Source organism: Diadema setosum, chromosome 6, assembly GCF_964275005.1.
Source record: "Diadema setosum chromosome 6, eeDiaSeto1, whole genome shotgun sequence".
NCBI lineage: Eukaryota > Metazoa > Echinodermata > Echinoidea > Diadematoida > Diadematidae > Diadema > Diadema setosum.
The window spans coordinates 34,958,170-34,979,255 of NC_092690.1; the positions used below are offsets into that span (position 1 = coordinate 34,958,170).

The 21,086-nt window shown below is 36.8% G+C and overlaps 1 long non-coding RNA gene across 1 annotated transcript; it reads left to right on the forward strand.

Moving 5' to 3' along the window:
* The first annotated feature begins 13,781 nt into the window (after positions 1 to 13,781).
* LOC140230204 (uncharacterized) lies at positions 13,782 to 16,345 on the forward strand. The gene is made up of 3 exons (XR_011901367.1): positions 13,782 to 13,980; positions 15,050 to 15,299; positions 15,840 to 16,345. It is a non-coding gene; the product is annotated as an uncharacterized lncRNA (long non-coding RNA).
* Positions 16,346 to 21,086: the final 4,741 nt, after the last annotated feature.

Sequence of the window (21,086 nt, forward strand, 5' to 3'; positions counted from 1 at the left end):
GAATTGTTTCTTTTGAATATTTGTTGAAGCACACCGGCAAGATCTGTTATCCCCCATTGACTATCAATTACGGGATGACTTGAAGACCCCAAAAAGTGGAGTGTAACACATTAAATTGACAAGGTTACGGATAGGTCATAGAAAAGGAGAGTTTAGTTTTCAACTTATTTTTAATGTCTGTTCATTTTGTCACTTGTTTCAGTTACAAAAGTCGCAGACTTTGTGTCGCATGAGAGGCATCACCCCAACCTACCTCCCGCAAATATATATATATATATATATATATATATATATATATATATACATATCTATATATGAAGAGTTTGTTCGCAAAAATCGATAAGTCCATTTTTGAAGATTTTGAAGTACGTTTCTGTCATAAAGTACAACATGATACCTTTTAAATGATATATTGGTCACGGCATTAAAAAGGTACATTTTTGAAGTTATGGTCAAAAGAAGCAAAATCGTTCTTATTATTCTCTTTGTTTTTCTTGACCTTTAATCGCAAATATCTTCATTCGGCAAATATGGACTTATCAGTTTTTGCGAACAAACTCTCATATATATATATATATATATATATATATACAAGCTGTGCTAGCTGTGCGATGAAAGGGACAAAACACAGGATGTAAACCACCGCAGCAACAGCAATGAAGGGATTATCATATTAAGCTTAAATCAAGGGGTGCAATTTTTGGTTCGTTTTGTGATGCATGGTCACATATATATTTACGTTGTATAAAAAGAATACTGCATATCGTCAGCTGAATACTAGAAAGGCAACCATCATGTTCAAGTTTTGAGTTGAAAAAAAATCAAAACGATTAATTTCATGCAATAAGAAAGGTTATACAACCGACAATGAAGGTAGACCTATAAGCATTGTTCCAAATAAAAGGTAAACAATTATAGCACCCGCATGGTTTCGATTTTTAACACTGCGCTGAAAATCAAATAATGTACTATACAATTGACACCGTAGTACACCGAAGACCAACGTCGACAACGGGATACCAATAAATTCGATGCCTCAAAAAATATATATATATTTTAACGCCCTGACGATTTTTAGCCAACATATCGAATGAATGAAATGGGAGGGAGACGTCGCTCTCTACTTTTCCCTTTAACCTTGCTTTCGGCCCATCGTGGCTTCCAACACGTACGCGTTCTGGCATTACATACATGCGTATGTTACTGCTGTGATGCAGGACGTCAAACAACACAACGACTTCTAATTCCACACAATGTCATCATTGCTATCACAGATACCTGACGCCAAAGTAGAAACAATTCAGAAGTTGTTTCAGTTACTATGTTCTAATGGTTATATTATGTTCGCCCAAAGAACACTAAATCACCTCTGTGTGTCTGTAATCATTATACATATTGCATCTAAATTATGGTAAAGTATGGTTACTATCCATCGGCAGTATGATGTAGGATTTATTTTTGCTTTTCTAGTTTTATTTATTTTTACGTATATGAGGAGTTTATATGCAAAAGAGGTTAGATCCACTTTTAGTATTTTAGAGAAAAACTGGTATGTTTGTGAGAATTTGTACACAAGTGTATGGAAAATCAAAATCTAATTCTGCTATAACTTCTATTCAAATGTTTGTCTGGATTTGAAATTTTCACTGTAACTAACTCAAATGGAATTCTGTGCAGTGATGCTAATAACTCAATTTTCGTCAAAAATGGATCTAACCCCTTTTGCAAATGAGCTCTTCATATGTTGATGAGATAGTATTAGTTCGCATGTTTCTGTTTATGTATTTGATTGATTTGTGCAAAGGTGATATTTTTGGAGAATATTATTATTACTCAATTATATAACACTACAGTGAATGTTATTGAACGTGTTATATCATGGCACATTGTGTCGTATAGACAATTAGTGCAATGTGTTCCCTTTTTACATCCTGATGAAGGCAATTACAGGCCGAAAGCAAGCTTGATTAAAGGGAAGAGTAGAAGACAACCTCCGCGTCATTCGCAACCTCCTTCCCATCCGTAATTTGCCATTGTGTGTTTCTGCGTGTGCGGGGCGATAGTCCCATGTTGGTAGCCACGTTGCTTTCTTCAACATAATTTATGCTTCACAGTGAGACACCGCGTATGTTTCGGTCAGGATCCCCTTAGCATTACATGTACGTAAAATATGGCTACCAACATGAGATCATCGCCCCGTACACGTGGAAACACACGAGTGCAAATTTCGGATGGGAAGGTCTTCAGCAAGAAGATGAGGGGAATGCAGACACTTCTTGACACCTAGTTAATATGCATTTTAATCACCAATATGCAGTTTACAAAATAAAGTCTTCCCTTTATTTTGTCGTCAGATCTGTACATGTTTGATGTCATTTTGTTCATTGCAGATTACGAATGATTTTCTTGTGGCCGTTTACTAAGACAGGGAAAATATCTTAACCTCTTTTGCTCGAAACAGACCAAACTACCATGTGTTATAATTGTCTCGTACTAATTTGATCCTCCACAAATCGAAATAATAACAACAAGAGATAGCAATAGTAAGAGTGTACGTTTTATGTTCCGATCACAGAAGAAAGTACGGTATTAAAAGTTAGTTTAACAGTAGCAATACCTTTATTGAATGATTTAACAATAGGGGAAATTATGTGCAATTACGGAAGAACATCAATTTACAAATTCTATGAATTCAGTTAACATGAATCTGTACAACTGTGTGTAATATTTATTTACAGATAATCAATCATACACGTTATCAATGTTGTTATTAGAGTCAGTGTAAAATATAAGGCTTGGGTGTTTATGTCTATAGCATGATAGCAGACTATACGTACCCTTACATGACTTTGCTTAACCAGATTTGTAAGCTTGTTAGAATAAAATTAGCTATGGAAAAAAAAAATATGGTGTTTTGTCATCGCAAAATAATCTTCATAGTCCACTCTGTGACAGCATAATGCTATGTAATGTTCAAAAATAGGCAGGCATACTTGCATGTTCTTCTCTTTGCAAATTTTTACGCTATCAAATTTTCTATTTTGTTTTATTCACAGAACAGAAAAATGGGTTAGAAGGTAACCCATTTAAATTATAAAATTAATTGAATTCACTTGAACTCATTCCCATATTCTTCAAAAAAAAAAAACACTTATTTCTGCACACAAAGGTTTCAATATTGTATTGAAAAAAAAAATGTCATTCAAAAATCGCTAAAAAAAAAAAATGATAATCATGAAAAAATATAGAGGTCACCATAGATGACCAGGCAAATAACGCAAGTCTCATTGAATGCATGACAAAACCAACCAAAAGCAATGTTGGTAAATGTAGACAAGTATGTTCAGTGTCCTTCGGTTGAGTGCTTTTTCCTTTCCTTTTCTTTATATATATATATATATATATATATATATATATATATATATATTATTTTTTTGGGGGGGATGGTTGTTTATGATGAATAAAAACAAATGATAAATGAAATACAGAATGCATAGTAATACATTAATGCCTATTCTTTACATAAATCATGATTAATGATATACAAAACAAAACTTCTATAAGCTCCTCTCATTACGCAGCAAGTTACACAGTTATGAAATAATTGGAGACAAAGACGTAGACTCTTGTGTTGTGCAGTGGTAAAAACTTAGTGAGTGCAATGAGTTGGGACAAGTGGGAATAGAAGAGGAAGAGTGAAAACTACCCCGTATACACCTTTGTTACAGAGAGCACATATAATGTCCACTGCATGCCTCAGTGTAGATTGCAATGCTGTGGGAGAGGTTGTTAGTTGACAGTTACTTTATCTCCCTAACTAACAATAATTTATTTTGTTGATATGTGGCGTAGTGCTTTTTGCTGGCAAGCGCATTTTACATACCGCTCTTCGATTTTTTTTTTTTTACATTTTATATGGCTCTTGTATTTGTGACCATGCACCTCAAAACGAACATAAAGTTGCACACACTGATTTTGCGTGAAGACGTTTTCATATTTTCTGAAAGGGCAGGTCTTCTTTTACATTATACTAAAATTTGGTACCATAAAACGGGCAGGAAAGTGTGTTTTTTTTAGCAGTTTATCTCGAACATTGTTGGTAGAATAGTGTGATTAGGTGTGTCTTTAGAATCCCTTTTTCATTTCTGAAAAACCTTGTCCACACTCTTCACTTTCAACTCTAATAACTTTTGAAAGGATAGTGCTATTGCTTTGAAAGTTGGAATTAATTATGGACGGAATGTGTTAATGAGGCGTGCTTAACCCGTTTAGGACGGTTTGCTTTGGCGAGCAAACACCCCCACAGACGGACAGGGAGTTAGGGCAAACTACCCTCCAATATGAGGGAACTAACATTTGCATTTTGTAAGAGAAAGATCTAGTGCACACCTTTTGATGACAGATTCGGAAATGTGTTAATCTAAAAAAGTGTACAAAGTCTATGGAAAGGGGCCGAGCGAGGGACGTTTAGCATTTTTATGACTGCAATTCAATAACAAAGTGCAAATACTTCAGGTTTAATATTTGGAAAATAATGATTGTACAGACCACCACCTTCCCCAAGGAGGGGGGGGGGGGGTTGCATCCAACCCAATCTATACCCGTTTTGTGCACATTTAAGGGAAAGATTCCACTGGACCTTCTGAGTTGTTGAATCTCGAACATTATGATGAATTATTTTGTCTCTTGGAACAGGCTAAAAACAACAATTTTTGATAAACAAACGGTGGCCATTTTGGGCAACATTTGGTTTTCGGGAAGAACTCACGTGGTTTTATTTGTACTTATGTGCTTCATGATCTCTGAATAAGTAGTTCGTTGGAATCCTTATGTCTTAAAATATATATTTATACATTTAAGTGCGTATCGCGGTTACGTAGTTGCAGGGTTATGAGAAAAACAGGAAATGGCAGCCATTCTGGACACCATTTCGGATTTCTGAAAGTGCTTAAGTGCTTTATTGTGTTTCAAAATCTCTGAATAAGTATTGTATTTGGTTCCTTGTGACTCAAAATGTATATTTCGACATTTCAAGTGTGTACAGTTGAAATCTACTTGAAAAATTATGAAAAAAAAAAATGTGACCCGCTACAACAAAATGGTCCTAAAGTCGCGCACGGTCGAAGCCGTGAAAATCGAGTTTGAAGTTAGAGCATCAAAATTGGTGAAAACTTACGATTTTCTGAATTTGACATATCATTAGAGTCTGACATGTCTTCTATCATCTGTCGAAATTTTGAAGCAAAATGATGAAAGGAAAGACCAAAAAATAACGTTTTTCTGGGCCATGTTTTTTTGGCGTTTCAACGAAGCAGAAACTGGTTCGAATATTTGGATTGAGCGCCACACAAAGGCTCCGCCCCTAAAAACGACCAGAGCGATCTCATTGGTCAGTTTGCTGCTTGCCGCTCACCGAAGCGTGAAGCTCGCACACTGCCCAGTCGACTTGTGCGTGCGGGCGGGTTGCGCTATGCCTAGCCGCTTCTCCTGACATCCTGGTCACTGATTGGTCGGTGAGGAGACCGCCGACGCTGTGTTTGAATGAGCATTTCGGGGGTTGCCAGGGCTTAACTTCTATTCTCCGGAGGTGAATACTGACTTGCGTGTCTCTTGATTGTGATTGCGTCGCAAGGAGAACTTTTAGGCCGCTTTTCTCGAAACAGCGATTTCCCAGACGTCTTGACATGCTCTCTTTTAAACATCGATATTTCCGCAGCCAATTATTTTTATGAGACGTGTTATATATCAATTTAAAGCAGAAAGATTAGGGAATTGTGTCATGCAATTTTCAAATAATCGACCTCACCCGACTTTAGGATCATTTTGTTGTAGCGGGTCACAAATAGGAAATGGCGGCCATTTTGGACGCCATCTTGGATTACGGTATTTGTGTGCTTCAACAACTCTTAACATGTATTTTATTGAGTTCTTCATCCTTCAAAACATATATGTAGACATTTAAATTTTGTATGTAGGCTACATGGTTGAAAAATTATAAGAATTTCAAATAATGGCGGCCATTTTGGACGCCATCTTGAATTTCGGTACTTGCGTGCATCAACATCTCTTGATATGTATTTAATTGAGTTATTCATGCTTGAAAACATATATTTAGACATTTAAATTTTGTATTTGGGTTCTCTAGTTGAAAAGTTACAAGAATTTCTGGAAATGGCGGCCATTTTGGACGCCATCTTTGATTGCGGAAAACGCTCAAAGGGGATTTATGAGGACTTTTAGAATGTTATTCTAGACATTTTTCTGGACCTATCCTGCAAAAATCAGCTTGTTACCAAAAATTTCCAGGTTAAAACTAATACTCTTGGACTACATGGACATTTGAATAGCCTATATCAGCCACCTGATTCAGCTAGTGGACATTTCACTTGGAAAACCTCTCCTAAACAATACAATTATGTAATATCAAATAATGGTTTTTGCGATTAAAGAAAGCACTCTCTATAGTTAAGGAAGGGACATTTGAAAACAATATTCGTCATTGATTTTCCTAATGAATAGCTGGTCTACTTAATTGAATATATATTTTGCTATTTGACATTTGAACTGCATTGTCTCTTGTATGACATTTGATACATGCTATACGGACATTTTGTAACAAAGTGGGCATTTAAATTGCAGAATTTGACATCTATATTATTATGAACATGTATGCAGCTGTATGGACGTTTGCACTGCCTGTATTGATATTTGGTTTATCTCAGTGGACATTCAATTGACCTGGAAAACCTATATAAGACTGACAGCATCTTGAAATGTCATCATTTCCATTAGAAAACAAGATGCAAATTTTTGTCAATTCCTTGTAAACGAATAAAAAAACCTATTGTTGTTTATGGTTTGCCACTTTCTATGTAGATAAAAAGTGTTGTCAATGGTAATTTCAAAAGGTTGAATAACATCTCGTGTTTATATGATCTGAAGAGTTTGTTCGCAAAAACCGATAGGTCCATTTTTGAAGATTTTGAAGTACGGTCTCTGTCATAAAGTACACAATAACACCTTTCAAATGATATATTGGTCACTACATATAAAGGTACATTTTTGAAGTTATGGTCAAAAGAAGCAAACATTTCCGTATTATTCTCTTTATTTTTCTTAACCTTTGATCAAGAATATCTCCATTTGGCAACTATGGACCTGTCGGTTTTTGCGAACAAACTATTCATCTGCTTATGTAGCAGGGTACTCTAAATGTACCTGACACACATTCACGTTGCTGTATTCATTTTATTTACTTATTTATGATACGTCTTTTTCACACTTCTTCTTTATGCCACAAGGGATGATTGTGTAATTTGCCTTGTACGTAGACAAATTTTACTCTTCAGTGACAAGGGTAAACCCTAGATGTAACAACAGCCAGCCATAAAACGCCTGAGTGATTCTCACCTATTTCTTTAAGAATGAATAACGATTTGTGTTAATGCAAGGCTTTACTAATAGAGCAAATAGAGGAACAGTATCGTGAGTCAGCGCATTCTAATTATTTGGAGATGCATCATGGAAATAGTTTATGGTATCACATGTCTGCCAAAGCCATCTCTTAGTCTCCCATCAAATTTTGGCTACACAAATAGAAGACTGAGTGGACGCGGAATCAATCAGCGGTGACGGCATTTGCAGTCAGACAGCCGTCAACCTTTCCCCGTAGTAGTTTCGCTTTCCCCTGCACGATTCCTTACACTGGGCCAACACGTACACGTCCTTGCCACATCCCGCCTTACTTGCAGTTGGGTTGCTTTCTAAGTTGAGTCATCGATCCGGATCGGACGCCATTTTGCCTGAAAATATGCGAGCTATTTGGATATGAGCATGCGCAGAAGCCAATTTGCACACAGACCTTTCGAACCTGTCCAGCTCAGCGCCATATATGTAAAGCACACCCCCCCCCCCCCTTCTCATGACTGCCAACACATCTAAACCCCACTTTACTGGTCTTTACGCGGGCTCTTCGTGCCTTGGGAACCCCCCCCCCCTTCCCCCTCCGAAACATTGCTCAATGCACACCGAACTCACCTTATTTTTCATTCTATTCCTTATCACGACAGACATTTCCCATCTCATTTAAGGTATGATGTCTTCACAACCTCTTAGAAGACATTTTGTGTGTATTGGCATGTGGGTGTGTGGCTGTTAAGAGGTCTGTGGAAAAAAATGTCAGAAATTATAGTAAACTAAACAATCATGAAAATTCCTTGATATGTTTTCTTTCATTAGTTATTAATCACTCTTTGTCCAGCGTAACCTCATGAGTGGGTTATATAATGTTATTCTTGGGGGCCTGCGACATGACAGCAAAGTCCACAATTACATTCAAAATCCACAATTAAGAACTCAAGGACATTGAAGTTAGTATAGAAATATCGAAGTCATGGTAATGTGTGTAGAGTGCAAACTATGTTTTTGATGATAAAGATACTCAAATTCATTATATCATTTGAAATAGGATGATACCCTTTATAATCCAATCAGAATTACAGCACAATGCAACCACACAATTGAAGACGTACTCATTTATATTTTATTTAGCAATTTCGGTTTCTCTTTATTTTTTCCTTTCATCCTTTTTACTTCATTTCAAATTTAATGACTAATCTAACATTCATCGAAAAATGCGCATTTCCATCTAACTCTTCTTTATGAAACAAACCTTTACAATCCTGTTTCATCTTACGTAGTTGCTTATTCAAAAACACATCCCTATTAATTATTTTATTTATATAACATATATCAGTTCAAAATTTAAAGTAACACAACATATCTTAATGTGATACTACTCCTACCTTGCACTTCACAAGGGCTATACAAAGGTTGTTCCCATTTACAAGTAGAACATATCAAGTTCTTCGTTCTTCTTTGTTCTTCGTTCTTCCGAGAAGGGTATTATAAATATTTTAAATGTAATACGAGTATTTTGATATCGTACATCAATATTGAATCCGCAATATTTTGTTCCATTTTTTTTTTTCAATGAATTCTTTACTGACACCTAAGTGAACATTACGGAATTAAAAAAAAAAAGAAGAATAGCATTTGTCACAAGTCAACATGAATTATTTTCCTTATTACCAATCAATTCATCCAATATTGCTCACTAGCAGAACGCCAAAACCGGTAACGACATAGCTCCGATGTTAAGAGACCATCTTCCAGTAACACTGAAAGTATGCCGCTTACATGATAGGCCCACCATGTCCAGGTGTCAAACCATGTAGCCATAACACAAGTACCTCCAATTTACATTTTGTGATATTATAAACACTAAATATTGCTCCTCTTTTTTCTTTATTACATACGTGTGTTGTTGTTTTTTGTGCCACATTTTTCTTGTTTGTTTGCTATTCATATAGCATTTTAGTACATGTGTCACTTGGTATGACTTTCCAACTTTACATAAAAAATGGAAACGAATACCTTAAAATAGTGCATTCTTTTGAGATATGCTTTTCTATTTTTTTTTCCATTTGTACTGTGACAAAAATCAAATGCACAGGTGGTAATAGAGCATAAGCTCATGCGCAACTTACTTAATGTCGTGGAATAAATTCCTTACAATATACAATATTTCATACAACTGTATGCACTAACTGTTGCATTTAGCATCTATTTTGAAGCCGTGCACCATTTTAAGTCTACATTCCTCTTTATTTGGCCCACAATGCACCATGTGTTGTGCACTTGCAAGGTCGAACATCCTTAGCCGTACGTGTGAGTCACCAGAATGAGTCATTCTATGTATACGCCATTTGTCATGTATTACAGACACGTTTTTTTTTTTTTTTTATGTCACTGGGCGTGGTACTGTGCCCAACTCTCTTTCACACACACACACACACACACACACACACACACACACACACAAACACACAAATATATTTATATATTTGTTTCTATGCTTGTATTATTAAAGTAACCATTTATACTTTACGGCGCTAATGGAATGATTGTGGTTGTAAAAGGCTAAGAGATGTTCCGCAAGAAGAATTTGACCAAAAGAATCCAATTAGGTAAACTTTAATCATTAAATTCGTCATTCATTTAAGTTACACACAGGCAATGTATATGTATAAATACAAATCTCTCTCTCTCTCTCTCTCTCTCTCTCTACATATATATATATATGTATATATATATATATATATATATATATATATTTATATATATATATATACATATTTGTGACCCTGCACCACAAAACAAAAAGGTCGCCAGACATGATATTTTAGATAAGAGCATATTCTGAAATAACAGAATTTAAGCTTTACAATGATGTATAATTCAAATCAAATGGACTCTCCTAACTAAATATCTAAGTATTTGAAATAAAGCAGACACTCAGAAAAACTGTGAACTGTGAAAAGAGGCTCTGAAGTACAGTTTCTATTCAAGCGCTTAATCTTTACCAAGCCGTGCTTGCTGTGCGATGAATAGGACAAAAACAGGGTGTCAACTGCCGGATTTTCAACAATGAAGGGATTATCAGATTAACTTGAAATTCAGCATGCCTTATTAACACATTCTGTCCATAATTATTGCTAACTTCAAAATAGTAGCATCATCCTTCAAAAGTTATAAGAGTTGACAATGAAGAGTGTGTAAAAGGTTTTTTTAAAGAAATGAAAAGGGGACTCTAAAGACAGACCTAATCACACTATTCTACCTAAAATGTTCCAAGATAAATTGCTAAGAAACACACTTTTCTCTCCGCTTTATGATCCCTAATTTTAGCATAATGTAAAAGGAGACTTGGTCTTTCAGAAAATATGAAAAAGTCAAGATCGGCTGGGTTGACCAATTTCACCTATTTTCAGTCCTCGCACAAAATCAGTGTGTGCAACTTTTTGTTTCTTTTTATAATGCACGGTCATATATATATATATATATATATATATATATTATATATATATATATATGTGACCCTGCACCTCAAAACAAACAAAAAGTCGCCAGACATGCATTTTTAGTTAAGACCATATTCTGAAAGAGCAGACTTTAGGCTTTAAAATGATGTTTAACTCAAATCAAAGGGACTCTCCTAACCTATCTAAATATTGGAAAGAAAGCACAAACTCAGGAAAAGTGTGAACTGAGAAAAGAGGCTCTAAAGTACAGTGTCTATTCAAGCGTTTAATCTTTACCAAACCGTGCTGGCTGTGCGATGAATGGGACAAAAAAGGAAGTAAACCACCAGAGTAACAACAATGAAGAGATTATCAAATTAAGCTGAAATTTAGCATGCCTCATTAACACGTACTGTCCATGACTAATGCCAACTTTCAAAGCAGTAGGACTATCCTTTCAAAAGTTATTAGAGTTGAAACTGAAGAGTGTGGACTGCTAAAAAACACACTTTCCTGCCCGTTTTATGATACCAAATTTTAGCATAATGTAAGAGAAGACCCGCTCTTTCAGAAAATATGAAAAAGTCAATTTCGGCTAGGTTGACCCATTTCACTTATTGTCAGTCCTCACGCAAAATCAGTGTGTGCGACTTTATGTTCGTTTTGAGGTGACGGTCACATATATATACATATACATATATATATATATATATATATATATATATATATATATATATATATGTTTACTGCATCTTGAGTGCGTGTGTGTCCGTTGCTTTAATGTTATCTATTACATTAAAGGGGCTATTGCTCTAACAAACAGCGAACTGAAGGACGGACGAAAGCATTTGTAGGCGCGGACCTATGGTGAGGCAAAACGTTCGTATATGTAAGCACGTAATAACAAATATCATTTGCGAGGGTAGAAACAAGGAAGTACTGACGTGAAATAGCAATTTTGGGCGGCAACTTACAGAAGAAAATAGAACCCCAACTACCAGGAAAAAACCCCGGTTAAAGTCCATTGCATAAAGCTATATGAAGAGCTTGCTTCCAAAAGGCGCTAAATCCAATTTTTATGGAACTCCATCTTTCGCATGATTCGAACAGATCTTTGTCATGTGCACATAAAGCACTAAAAATTTAATCAAAATTGTTTTAGGAAATATGAAAAAATCAAGCATGAAATTCACGCTTTCAACCAAAAGGCGTTAAATCCATTTTTGCTTTCAACCAAAAGGCGCTATCCCCAGTCATTTTGGCCAGCGGAAAAATATATTTTTCCACTATTTTCCATATATTTTTTTGCTATTTCATCATTTCATGATATATTTTTTGCCTATTTTCTTTGAAAATAGTCTAAAAATCACACTATTTTTCTGCTATTTTTCCCACCTTCCCAACTAGGTGGACTATTTTTTTACTATTTTCATTCACAAATAGTGGAAAAATAGCTCTATTTTTTAGCTATTTCAAATTTTCTTCCCCTTCATGTACTATTTTTAAACTATTTTTTGGATACCACTAATTTTCTGCTATTTTCCTTGAATTTCATGTACTATTTTTTAACTATTTTTTGTCTCTAATTATATTTAAAAGACGATTACATTATTTTCTTGCTATTTTTTGCTCTCTCATCTCCTTCACTTTTTGTTCCTGCACTATTTTTTAGCTATTTTTTGCTATACACACATTCAATTTTTTTTTTTTTTTTTTACATAGAAAGGGTCTAACCTACAGTACCGGTATTTGCAAAATCGGCTGACAAACTCTCACGCTCGATCACACCTGGGGAGTGTTTCATCAACGTTTGTCAGCGCTGACAACTTGAATCACACTATCAGTAGTATCACCATAATTAGTAACAGTCACGGTGACCATGCAGAGCATCTCAGCCAATCAAAACCAAGGATTTTGCTGACACTGGTCATGCAGTGCCGACAATTGTCGGCGCTGACAAGCGTTGATGAATTCACCCCCTGGATGGTACGTGTTTCATCAACGTTTGTCAGAGCGCTGACAAACGGCCTTTATGAAACACCCCCTGATCCTTTGAATGCCACATTGCATTCATGCGTACGTGTATAAGTACATTGCGAAGTGAGCAAACAATACTTGTATAAAGTATGCGATTAGCGGTTTTTGTACAGCGTATGTAATCCTATTGCTACACACATGAATGGAAGATCGGGTTATTGAAAGTTTATCAAGCCAGACCCTAGTATATGTCACAATAACGTAAACAAAGTTGTCGGCAAAATTTATTTATAAATCAATCTACTAGGATTATAATTATTCAATGATGTTTATCACAAAAATGAATGCGAAAAGTCATATTTTGATGGTCATTATGCAAGTCATGACGGCCATCCAGACATCGAACGTGACTGCATCAACCGTGTGGAATACTGTGGTTTCAACAGGCGGGATTATTATCAGACAGTAATCTTACCATTGCAAGCATAATGCGGCTTCACTTTGTTGATTTACGAAAATCATAAAATGCAACGTCTATTCACTACGGAATAAAGCATGTAAAAACCTTGAACAAGATCACAGACTCTTGAAAATAAGCACGTAGTAACTCATTGTATCCCGTTCCCCGTGTACACAGAACAATAGAAAACTGTCTGGGACTCTGAATGCGATTCATCGGCGTGTATTATGTACGATGAAAAGGAGATCCGGATATGAGGCTCGTTCGTACAAAAGATTACGGAGAAAATCTTTACGAAAATATATTGAGCATAAAAAAATATTAATACAAATCATTAATAATATTTGGTATCACAACGTATATTTTTACAATTTAGCGCCCAAAATTAATGACAACAAATTATTGTGATCATAAACAGGAGTAAGATGTCCGTGCGCGTGTTGTTGTTGTTGTCGCTGATGGCCGTTAGACAGTGAGCGGTTTATCATGCGCATATCGTATCGCGCCGTTATTTGATTTGCGCCGTTCATTTCAAACTGCGGCGGCCGAACGGACGTGTACAACACAAGCTTAGTTGCTCTTTACAGTACAATAAGGGCCTAGAATATTTGTGAAATGGCATGCAAACGACGCAAGAGAATAAGATCAGGAACTGCTCCTTTTGGACTCTACTCGAAAAAGGTTGGTGAATTCAACTTTTAATAGAACTAGAAGACCTACGTAGTACATACAGTAGAACTCTAGTCCAGTATAGTATCTTAAACACTTACCGTTAGGTAGCTAAAAATAGCAGCAAAGTAAAGATTTGCAATGGCTGCCCTGCTCGCTCGATCCTTTCCGAGCTCTCGATCTGCAAGGTTTAGCTCTCACACCCATCGGCCTGACCACACAGTGAATGCCCTGATAATCACGGCTCTAACGTTAGAACCAACGGGGATCGAAATTGCACTGCACAGCAAACTTTTTACTTTGGGTTTGGCTTAATTACTTTTCATCCCGCTGTGTGTATACTGACAAAAAGAAATTATTTTTACTTACTATGGATTTCTAGACCTGCGCAGACAGTATGTACGGTATTCGTCATATAACAAAGTAAAATGTTAGTGTTAGATTCTAACCGTAACTATCGTATGTTAGAATCTAACAAGTTTAACGTTAGATCCAGACAACTTAACCTTGTTAGAAATTAAGACCGTTAAACTTAACAGTTGAGTTACAGAACCATTTATAGCAACGTGAAACTGTGTGAAAGAGTGTTAGAGCATTAATAACTCATCTTGGTAGACAAAACTAACATGTTAGGCCTAACGTTGGGAACTTTATTCACAAGGTCCTACAACTTCGTGTACATGTGATCTTTAATTGAAAGTCTGAACTGATTCCAAATTGGAAACCATTTGCATTTCATTTGCAGAATGCCAGAATTTAGAAAGGAATAATGCCCACGGTTAACGTTAGAGCTAGCCACGTAGTTTTAAATTGGCTACCGCGTTAGACCTACACTGACACTTTAGAAAACAATGACTCCTGTTCTAGTCTTGAGTGTTATCGAACACGGTTGTAACAAGTGTTACAACTTATTTTTAGATATAACAAAGACCAAAGTAAAAATTCAGGTGCAGCCTCATCAAGTCATCATCTCTGTGTATTTCTTTTTTGTTGTTTATAGACGTCTATATTTGTTTGGTTATAACAAAATTTTAAGAGATAGAACTCTAACATTATTTTGTTGTTGTTTCTTATTCATCAGAATCAATGATAGATTGACTGGCTGATGCATCGATAGAAGACTTGAAGTCCATCTGTGAAAAATGACCGTCGATCATGCTGTTCATTCCTTTCTTGGGTACCCGGTGCCGGTACATCTGCATAGTACATGTATGCAGCGCTGATTAACGTCAATACGTGTATGGCATCCTCCTAGCTGAATTCTTCGGCGAAGAAGTCGATGCTCTGATGTCCTGCTTTTTTCTCGGCTTCTCCATGTCATCAAGGGGAAGGTATTCCTCTTTTATTGTTATTATTTTTGTTTTTGTTCAACCTATAGGGTGGCCCGTGAGGGGTTTGAGCATATTGTCTGCAACATACCAAAAATGTTTGTGCAACATCCTCAAAAACCAGCAGCATGCTACGAGCAACATCCTCAAAAGAAGTCGAATATTGGCAACATGCTCAAAATAAAATGTAATCAACAGGTGAAAGTGATGCATGCGTGCAAATATTGAAAAACATCAAACTACATTTTACTAAAGACAATTTGTGCACAAAACATGATATGGAGCGTTGAATGTAATGGGCTTCGCCTATATGTGACACATAGAAGTTAAAATGACTGTAAATTCTTTTAAAAACTTTAAAAGTACAATGTACACTGTGTCTTTGAACAGCATCTCACATGCACCTCAGAGTGATGAAATGACCAATAGTTGTAGCAATCTAATCCCATTCTTTACATGTTTGTTGCATGGTATCTATCCTGTGCAAGAACTACTGTTATTAGATGATAATAGTGCATTGAATAAATGTTCTATTCATTGCAGGAACAATCTTCAACAAGAAAATTCTCATGACTCTCGGTTGCGAAAGGGCATCCCAACGCTCTACAATGACAAAGCTACGGCACACTACCCAAGCTGTATCAGACCTCCTGCAAAGCGTCCAACAGAAGTTGTGCTGGAGCTTCCTGCCTATAGTCTTGGACATTAGAAGTGCAAGAACAGCTTTCATCTAAGTGTGCATACATGCTCTCATTTCAGGACTGTTAGGTTGCAAGATATGGTTTTAATGTTGTTTCGTTCCCCACCCCCATAGGTAGGCCCTGTTGTTCAGTGCTCCTGGTGTCACTGAAGTCCAAAGCTTTCATGTATTATCTAAGCTACATACATCTGTATTTTTATGTACATGAAACATGTCAAAATTTCACTGTACAAACGTGTATTTGACATTCAATTTAGAATTTTGTAGGTGTTATCATATCTCTAAATCATGTGACTGGCAGTACAGTAAGCCGTATGTACAACCACCGTGCTTTACATGAAGCAATAAACCTACTTTTTAATTGTCATAAGTAATTAACTCGAACAAATGTGCATTCTTTGTCTTACAACGTTGTATTTGTTTACTGAGGTTCAGTACACTGTCTTCTTTGATTTGTTTAAACCTACATTTTTGCAATTCTTGGGAAATAATGTGGTATTTGTATGGTACATGTATCTTGTACTCTCACTTTTTTTCTTTATCTTGTACTCTCACTTTTTTTCTTTACTTTATTGTCATATTTTTTAGAGCGAAGCTATTTTTATTTTCTGGAAAAAATATGTTCAAAATATATTTTTTTGCTATTTTTCACTGATTTTCAGGCTATTTCTAAGCTATTTTTTTTCCAATTTTGGACGGGAGAATAATCCTTTCTTGGTCTATTTTTTGACTATTTTCTTGTCTATTTTTTGTCTATTTTTATGTTCCAAAACATATAAGGTAAAAATATATTTTTAACCTATTTTTCTTACTATTTCCATTATATTTCTGAGCTATTTTCTCACTATTTTTCAAATCAAGGAAATAGTAAGAAAATATATTTTTTTGCTTTTTTTCACTGATTTTCAGGCTATTTCTAGGCTATTTTTTTCCTATTTTGGACGGGAGAATAATCCTTTCTTGGACTATTTTTTTACTATTTTCATATCTATTTTTTGACTATTTTCATGTCTATTTTTAGTCTATTTTTATGTTCCAAAACATATAAGGTAAAAATATATTTTTATTCTATTTTTCTTACTATTTTCAATATATTTTCAAACTATTTTCTCCATATTTTTTCAGGTGTGGAAATAGTAAGAAAATATATTTTTGGGGTCTATTTTTGTTATATTTTCTCTCTATTTATAAACTATTCTATTTCGACTGGGGATATCCAATTTCTCTATTCCGGTCTCTGATTGGTCAGAGCACGCCAGCTAGGGGTGCTCTGACCAATGAGAACATGCAACACGTACTATTACATGCAGCGATACTGCACTACATAGTTCAATGGCAATTCTTCACGGTCATAGATCACTAACACTGTTGTCTGTAGTGCTGTACAGAACCATGGCTATCAGTCGAAAGTACATGACAGTTTCATAATGGATGAAAGACCCAAGACTGCCGGTGATCTAAAAAGTGGTACGAAAAGTGGAAAAATGATGCAGTGTTGAAGAAATGTAAGGCTAAGCAGTGGAAATACAGCTGTGAAAGGTGAGTTTACTTATCTGTACAACGCCCAGATTAAGTCAGTCCCATATGTGCGTCTTGGTGTTGGGACCGAGATGGGCATCATACCCTACTTCGAACATGTTGAGTTGATTTATGAGCAACGTAGAATGTCAAATTTGGGTTTTATTACACATTTTATAATCAATCATTCACTGGGATCAATAATCCGCTGGGGAAAATCGTGAAATGGGCCCCACCATGCACCGGCACCACAAACAGGGCTTGTCGTCGTGCATCAATGTAAATTATGTAAAATTTTATTTTACGTGTTGGCTACCAGCTAAATGTTTACCTGTACAAGGCTGTAGTGTAGAGCTCTAACGTTAGAGCTCTATTAAATGTTAGTACTATATAATAAGTTTCAGTAAATTAAACCTCTTGATCTACGGGTTCTGCTCGACGATGCAATACCAAGCAAGGTAAATTTACTACTAGGCCTATAGGCCCCTACTAGTAGCTACTACCAGATATTTATAGGGTGGACTTACACTCCACAGCAACAGGGCTGCGTGTGTATAAACAGGGTAAATTTACCGGTACTTTTCGGCGATGCAATACCAAGCAAGGTAAATTACCAGTAGGCCTACTACTAATGTATAGGGTGGACTTACAGCAACAGGGCTGTGTGTGTATAAACAGGATACTTTTCGGCGATGCAATGTAATGCCAAGCAAGGTAAATTACTACTACGTTACTAACATAGGGTGGACTTACAGCAACAGGGCTGCGTGTGTATAAACAGGCGAGCCGCTGTGAACCAATACTGACATGCAGTGGTGGGGCCTATTTAACAAGTATGCTGTTAGTTTAGCGTAGGGTTGTATACCTATGGTAAGAATAATCAAGGGTCATGAGGAAGTCTTTGCAAGGATAGAATGAAGGGCAAAATCGTGAAATCGGCCCCACAGCAGTGTGCTTGCACTCGTGCATTTAGCAATTAAGCAAGGTTAGGTTGGGGTTAGGGTTTAAGGTTAGCTTAGGGTTGTACTTATAGTTGAATTGGCTGTTGAATTAGTCGAGGGACATTAGGGAGTCTTTCCAAGAATAAAACATGAAGACCAAAAAAAAAAAAAAAAAAAAAAAAATGGGAGAAAGGGAGGAGTATGCTGTGGAAATTGGCCCCGCCTCTGTATCAATTGCTCGTAAACACCGTTTGGTGGGGCCGCATTCACAAGTATTATACTATGGAAGAAAGCCCCAACGCCGTGCTTATGTACCGATGAACGCCACACGGTGGGGCTGGATTCACGAGTATAAACAGGCGAGCCGCTGTAGTATTAGTACTGACACGCAGTGGTGGGGCCTACTTCACGAGTATGCCAAATGAAGTGTATTGCTACATTGTATGCAGTGGAAACTGGTCCTGTTGCTGTATCAATCATGCATATTAAAGTGTCGTTTGGTGGGGCCACATTCCTCAGTATTAGCCCTGTATTGTGCAAGAAAGCACCATATTGAACACCACATGGTGGGGATGTAACAGGTAAGCTGCCGTATTATTTAGTACTGATGATAGAGAGACAGTGGTGGGGTCCATTTCACAAGTACTCATGTCACTAATTATCTGTTGAAGGAACTGTGATCAATAAATGAAGTTACCTTGACTCATTTTCTCAGTTAAGTTTTCTGTAGATCTACAGCGTGTAACTATTCAAGTCAGTCTATACAGTACTGCCTATGCTGTGTTGCCATGGTAATGACCTGGTTACCTACTTTTCTAACTGTTCGAGTTGGTCTATGCAGCACGGGTGCATTGCCCTGGTAATGATAGAATTAGAGCCTGTCTAATATTCACTGATGGATCTTATAATCCTGATATTGCATTAGTGTGTTTTTTTTTTTAATGGTTATATTAAACATTAAAAAATTATGTTAAAAAATCTGTAAATCAAACTAGTCCCTTTCTTTTTGGTCTTTTAGTAGAGTAAGTATTGCTCCAAATCACTATGGCTGTCTAGAAGCTATTGAGAAATATATCAAAATTGGAAGTTTGAGGTTGTGTTTGCTACTCGTGGACAGATATTCTAAGCCAACAGTATTAATTACTTTTGATTGAATTCTCTTATTCTTCTCCCAATTCAGGTTAATGGCAAATCATCCTTGGAAGTCATACAACCTACAGTATATCTGCAAGCAGCAAGTGTCACTGAGCTGGCAAGACACCCAACGACCTGCCCAACTCCTCGTCACGCCCAATACATCTGTCCCCCCAGGAGCAAACCTCCCAAGGAGGGAGTGGGTGTCATTAAATCGGATTCGAACCCGAGTTGGGCGTTTCAACGCAGCCATGCATCGGTGGGGGCTACGCCCGTCAGCAGCCTGCCAGTGTGATGCACGAGAACAGACTGCTCAACACATCTTGAGTGAGTGCCCTGATCTCCGCCCTCCTGACAACATGGACCCGACACACCCTACTCCTGAGACTGTAACTTGGCTACAACAACTGAGGGACGTTATTTAGCTGCCGCTGCCTCATACGCAAGAAGAAGAAGAAGCGCACATCGATGACATTTACCATGCCTTATACCAGGAGGGTGACAGGATGCATTCATAGCAGTACATGAAAGGCCAAGATTTCGTGAATCAGAGGATTGCGAGAAATCACAGAGCTTATCGGTCATTTCTGAGCTCATGCATACTGAACCAGACAACGGAACCATCACAGTGGTCTTAATCTCATTGAATGCTGAATCAAGCTTTCTTGAGTACGCCGGTAGGTGCAACGTACTTCGAGTGGCTGTGTGTTTTTGACATCATTAAACTTAAGCTGAGAGGAGGAGAAAACATCCCTGGAAAACAACATCAAGGTGATATTGCTTGCATTTAGGCGATGGACAGGAATTCGGCGAGGGACTAACCAAGTGTCCAGTGCTTTGAATGACTTCCTTGATATTGAATACAGTGGACACCTCTGGCAATGAGGATGAAGCAACAGTGGCCACCAATGATGAACAGAACTCTGACTCGAGCTTATGGCAAGACATTATGATTCCTAGGGCAGGCACTTTAACTAGTTGAGATATTCTGCCATGGACTTGATGGTATGCATTTCATGCGGTAAACCTCCGGTTTTGGCTGTAAATGACTCAATTTTTACTTTTCAGAAATGAACATGGTAAGAAGACAAAAAAAGACAATGTGATTCACAGTACATATGCCTAGATGTAGGTCTTATTGCTGTTGACTTACGTATAAACAAAGAGTTTTGTCCACAGATGTGCTTTCATGTGCATCTGTTGCCTTCTTAATAAGTACTACAGTTTTAGCAAATTGACAATTTTTTTAAACAGATGTTTGGTTAGTCCAAATCAAAAAGCCTCCAGCAAAGCCTTGCAATGCTTTCTTAGTATTAATAGGTAAAGCATACAATGTGAGGGCTTATCATAGTGATTTGTTTTCATGTCTGTTGCAGTCAGATTTCTGCATGACAACCTGTATTTTATTTTCACCTGAAGTAAATACTATCAGTCAACATGATTTCACAATCTCTGCAAGTCCTCACTTTCCTTGAGTCACTGTACCTTCTGTATAGA